Source organism: Cololabis saira, chromosome 3 (assembly GCF_033807715.1).
Source record: "Cololabis saira isolate AMF1-May2022 chromosome 3, fColSai1.1, whole genome shotgun sequence".
Taxonomy (NCBI): Eukaryota; Metazoa; Chordata; class Actinopteri; order Beloniformes; family Belonidae; genus Cololabis; species Cololabis saira.
Window position 1 is genome coordinate 36,255,303 of NC_084589.1, and position 6,000 is coordinate 36,261,302.

The 6,000-nt window shown below is 43.0% G+C and overlaps 2 non-coding genes across 2 annotated transcripts; both read right to left on the reverse strand.

The window, feature by feature from the left end:
• Positions 1–1,881: 1,881 nt before the first annotated feature.
• On the reverse strand, positions 1,882–1,953 carry trnam-cau (transfer RNA methionine (anticodon CAU)). The gene has a single exon. It is a non-coding gene; the product is annotated as a tRNA-Met (tRNA).
• A 2,072-nt stretch (positions 1,954–4,025) lies between these two features.
• trnam-cau (transfer RNA methionine (anticodon CAU)) lies at positions 4,026–4,097 on the reverse strand. Its single transcript has one exon. It is a non-coding gene; the product is annotated as a tRNA-Met (tRNA).
• Positions 4,098–6,000: the final 1,903 nt, after the last annotated feature.

The window sequence follows — 6,000 nt, forward strand, 5'->3', positions numbered from 1 at the left end:
ATCTTGTTACTGTAAACGTGATGAAGCTCAGAGGTTTATCTGCAGAGACAAAGGTTCAATGTGCAAATATAAGGAGATATAAACATGCCATATTCAGTGCAAAGTGCAAACAAGTAATAAATGTGATATGAGGTGTGATGATTGTTTCAGTTAATCAGCCTGTTGTTTCTGACCCCCGTCTGCATGAACCTCTGGGGAGCTTCTGTGTCAACATTGATACTATTGGAAGTTCAGTCAGGAAGACTTCTGGATGAAGATACGCCATCTTCAGTAGTTACACAAGCACCAAAGAACAACTTCTTCCAGGAACCAAACTGACTTTAATGCTGGAGACGACAGCTTAATTCCAGGAAATAAAAACACCTCACAGTTTGATTGATGAAGAAAACTGATCATCAGCTGATCATCACTGTGTTCGGATCTGTATCTATGGATCACTACAAAGAGAAGGTTCTGCAGCATCCCTGTCAGAACAAACATTCCTCAACAGAACTCTGCTGAGTTCTCAGTGGTTTCTAAGTGGTTTATAATCAAGGACATTCTGCAGTTTCTGTAGCGCAGTGGTTATCACGTTTGTCTCACACGTAAAACATCCCTGGTCGGAGTCCAGACAAAACCACATCTTGTTTTTGTTCCATTGAGTGGATGAGGATGAGATTGATATGGGCAGTTTTGTGATTATCGTCATCGCTGCATGAACCTCATTTGTGAAATGTTGTAAACATGCTTTACAAGAGTTGCAAGTGAGAAGGAAACTTCTTGCAGTACCGAGCAGGAAGAGAGCTTGAAGTGGTCTGGAGAGAGCACAGAGACCTCTTAAAAATGCAGTCAGGTCTCTTACTGTTGTCTCCAGGAGATATGTGTGATATTTTACAGTGACCTGCAATGATCAACGAGGAAAGAAGGAGAATAGTTAAAAACCTCTCATTTCTCCCACTAGAGGTGTCCTTTGTTGACCTTTACACCAGCTGATGACTGTGATACGTCCATGTGGTCGGTACCGGTCCAGCTCAAAGTGTGGCTCGGAGATCTGGACTGTGACCCAGTCCAAACCTCGATTTATTTCTTTGTAACTGCCTTTGAACATAGATCTGCAGCTTTTTTTAGATCATTGGGTCTAGGGATGCTAATTATCGATTAATTCATTAATTGATTAAATGATGGTCTTATTAACTGATGAGAAGCGTTTTTCTTTTAAAACTGAGAATCCTTCAATAAGGCCTAACAAAAATGATTTTTGCTGACATACAGAGGACACAAGGCATATTATATTCCTTAGTCAAATATTTATTCACACAAACATGACAACAATGGCAGTGACACACACAGTAAAAGAACATTAGTAGGCCTAGCCTATATATAACTGTGAAAAAGTTCAAAGAAAATGTATTTTTTCAAAAGGAAATGTCACTGTTTTGAACTTGTATGTAGTGGCATGTTATTGTGATGTAGCTTTCTGTTGTTAAGGAAGTCCAACAATCTGTTGTCAGAGCGCGCCGAGACATTAAATCAGCATTACATTCACGGAACAGAGCCCAATGATAAAACGGCGATTAACTGTTAATTGATTAATTTAATTGAGTAATTTGTTATCGATAATTGATCTAAAATCGATACATTGTTAACGTCCCTACTCGGGTCACCTTCACGCTGCAGGAAGACGGCGAGCTGATGATGAGCAATCGCTGCTGCTCTGTGCTTCAGAGTTGTGTTTAGTAGCCAGGAGTGAGTCCCTGAAGTTGAATCAGTGCCACTCTTACACCAGATACACACTGAACTGCACAGGATTTAAACATGCAAATACGTGCATTACTTCCCATATTGATCTGAAGAGACAAAGCTTGTCCGATTCCTCATCAACGGCCACAAAATGCTGCATTTTAGCAGAGGATGGTTTCGATCCATCGACCTCTGGGTTATGGGCCCAGCACGCTTCCGCTGCGCCACTCTGCTACAGCTGTGCTGCTGCATATGTGTAGGTTTGTCTCTGAGTGAGGTGGGTGGGTCTGGCTGGGGGGGGTCAGGGGGGCTTTAACTGTTGTGGGCTGCATTTATTAATGAATCTGACGGCTCACGGATTAAAACTGTCCTTTAATCTGGACGCTGGTCCTCACTCGGTGGTGGGGAAGCTGCAGGCATCAGAGGCTGACTGTCCTGTCAGAGCCGGAATAAACGTGCACGGTGCTCCACAGCGACATCTGGTGGGAGAATAAACAGATGCACAGGACCCCCGCGGTCACTAGGGGGCGGCAGAGCTGCACAATCAGCCTCACGAAACCACACTAGCCCTCACTCACTACCACTAGACCTAAAAATGAAGCCACAAACTTTAGGGCCCTTGTAATCTTCCCTAGGGATTGGGACACCGCTTGCTACGTCACTACGTGGTTTACGTTCGGGTACGTAAGCGACTGCGTAGTTACGTTAGCACAAACGTCACACCATATCAGGAAGCCGAGAGGAAGCAGGCTAAAAGCTGTTTTAATTTCCGCTGTAGCGCTGTTAATATGCCACTTTATTAAGTTTTAATATTTTTTCAGGCGTAAAAGTAACCGTTAAGATCCCCAACCTGGGCTCATTTTATCCAAATAACGCCTATTAAGAAATTTGCTCCGACGTTTTCGGGATGAAACCAGCCTGCCGGCACGGGAGCTGGTTTATGGTTCTGCGTTAAATCGACGCAGAGCCTATGGCGTAGGGGATGGCGTAGGGGACGGCGTAGGGGACGGCGTAGGGGACGGCGTAGGGGAAGGCGTAGGGGACGGCGTACGGCGCGCGTCGCCGCGTAACATACGTCGTAGGCTCTGCGTTGGTGTAACGTGGAACCATAAATCAGCCTTTATTCTGGCGAGATCTTTGTGAACAACGGGCGAACGAGTGATAATGTACATCCACTGAGTGAATATTATGAAAGTAAAATATACATTTCTCGCTAGAAATGTAATCAAAACGCATTTTTATGCAGAAACTAACTATTGATTTTATTCACTAAAAAATAAGAAATGTCCGCCATGTTTTTTTTTCTATTCAGTCTGCAAATGATGACATAAAGCATTCTGGGAAATTTTCTCAGGCCCTAGGTCGCAAAGTCAGCATCTGAAAACCCTCGCTCTGTAGGGCTAGATTCATATCCACTAGCCCTCATTTCCCCCACTAGCCCTAGATGCAAAGAGGAATTGGGACACCACTACCCTCACTGGAACGCGCAAAATTTAGGGGTAGTGAACATAGATCTGCAGCTTTTTTTTTCAGATCATTGGGTCTAGGGATGCTAATTATCGATTAATTCATTAATTGATTAATCAATGGCCTTATTAACTGATAAGAAGCGTTTTTCTTTTAAATCTGAGAATCCCTCAATAAGGTTTAACAAAAATTATTTTGGTAACATACAGAGGACACAAGGCATATTATATTCCTTAGTCAAATATTTATTGACACAAACATGACAACAATGGCAGTGACACACACAGTAAAAGAAAATTAGTAGGCCTAGCCTATATATAACTGTGAAAAAGTTCAAAGAAAATGTATTTTTTCAAAAGGAAATGTCACTGTTTTGAACTTGTATGTAGTGGCATGTTATTGTGATGTAGCTTTCTGTTGTTAAGGAAGTCCAACAATCTGTTGTCAGAGCGCGCCGAGACATTAAATCAGCATTACATTCACGGAACAGAGCCCAATGATAAAACGGCGATTAACTGTTAATTGATTAATTTAATCGAGTAATTTGTTATCGACAATTGATCTAAAATCGATTAATTGTTAACATCCCTACTCGGGTCACCTTCACGCTGCAGGAAGACGGCGAGCTGATGATGAGCGAGCGCTGCTGCTCTGTGCTCCAGAGTTGTGTTTAGTAGCGAGGAGTGAGTGCCTGAAGTTGAATCGGTGCCTCTCTTACACCAGATACACACTGAACTGCACAGGATTTAAATGTGCAAAGACGTGCATTACTTCTCATATTGATCTGAAGAGACAAAGCTTGTCCGATTCCTCATCGACGGCCACAAAATGCTGCATTTTAGCAGAGGATGGTTTCGATCCATCGACCTCTGGGTTATGGGCCCAGCACGCTTCCGCTGCGCCACTCTGCTACAGCTGGGCTGTTGCATATGTGTAGGTTTGTCTCTGAGTGAGGTGGGTGGGTATGGCTGGGGGGCTCAGGGGGGGCTTTAACTGTTGTAGGCTGCATTTATTAATGAATCTGACGGCTCACGGATTAAAAACTGTCCTTTAGTCTGGACGCTGCTCCTCACTCGGTGGTGGGGAAGCTGCAGGCATCAGAGACTGACTGTGGCTGTCCTGTCAGAGCCGGAGTAAACGTGCACGGTGCTCCACAGCGACATCTGGTGGGAGACTGAACAGATGCACAGGACCCCCGCGGTCACTAGGGGGCGGCAGAGCTGCACAATCAGCCTCACTCACTACCACTAGCCCTAAAAATGAAGCCACAAACTTTAGGGCCCTTGTAATCTTCCCTAGGGATTGGGACACCACTTGCTACATCACTGCATGCTTTACGTTCGGGTACATAAGCGACTGCGTAGTTACGTTTGCACAAACGTCACACCATATCAGGAAGCCGAGAGGAAGCAGGCTAGAAGCTGTTTTAATTTCCGCTGTAGCGCTGTTAATATGCCACTTTATTAAGTTTTAATAACGCCTGTTAAGAAATTTGCTCCGACGTTTTCGGGATGAAACCAGCCTGCCGGCTAGGATGCTGATTTATGGTTCTGCGTTAAATCGACCCAGAGCCTAAGGCGTAGGGTACGGCGTATGGCACGCGTCGCCGCGTAACCTACGTCGTAGGCTCTGCGTTGGTGTAACGCGGAACCATAAATCAGCCTTTATTCTGGCGAGATCTTTGTGAACAACGGGCAAACGATTGATTATGTACATCCACTGAGTGAATATTATGAAAGTAAAATATATATTTCTCGCTAGAAATGTAATCAAAACACATTTTTATGCAGAAACTAACTCAAAATATAGATTTTATTCACTAAAAAATAAGAAATGTCCGCCATGTTTTTTTTTATTCAGTCTGCAAATGATGACGTAAAGCATTCTGGGAAGTTTTCTCAGGCCCTAGGTAAGCTAGCGTGCATCTGAAAACCCTCGCTCTGTAGGGCTAGATTCATATCCACTAGCCCTCGTTTTCCCCACTAGCCCTAGGTAAAAAGGGGAATTTGGACACCACTACCTTCACGGGAATGCACAAAATTTAGGGGTTGTGCTGAAAAGTAGGAGTAGTGGCTGTATTGGGACTGGGCCTAAGTATAAGAATAGTTAAGTACTTTACTGTCTGGCTCTTAATTTATACTTCATCTGTTTTAAAAGTGTTTGTCTGACAGTCTGCAAGTTTATAAAGTCCTAATGGTTTTACACTTGTCACAAAATTGATTTTATGAATTTGGAAAGTCAACTTTTTCTTTTTCTTTTCATGAAAACGTGTGAATTCAAAAAGGAAAATGTATTTTAGTTTTGTCATGCAAAGTTTCAGGAATTCACACCTTCTTATTGAATTTTACCCCCTTCAGATGTATGTGTGTGTGTGTATATATATATATATATATATATATATATATATACAACAATGAGGTGATTCTGTGAACAGAGTTTTTACTACAGAAAATCGTGTTACTGTAAACGTGAGGAAGCTCAGCGCTTGATCTGCAGAGACAAAGGTTCAATTTGCAAATATAAGGAGATATAAACATGCCGTATCCAGTGCAAACAAGTAATAAATAAACACCTCACAGTTTGATTGGTGAAGAAAACCTATCATCAGCTGATCATCACTGTGTTTGGATCTGTATCCATGGATCACTACAAAGAGAAGGTTCTGCAGCATCCCTGTCAGAACAAACACTCCTCAACAGACCTCTGCTGAGTTCTCAGTAGGTTTATAATCAAGGACCTTCAGCAGTTTCTGTAGCACAGTGGTTTTCACGTTTGTCTCACACGTAAAACATCCCTGGTCCGAGTCCAGACAAG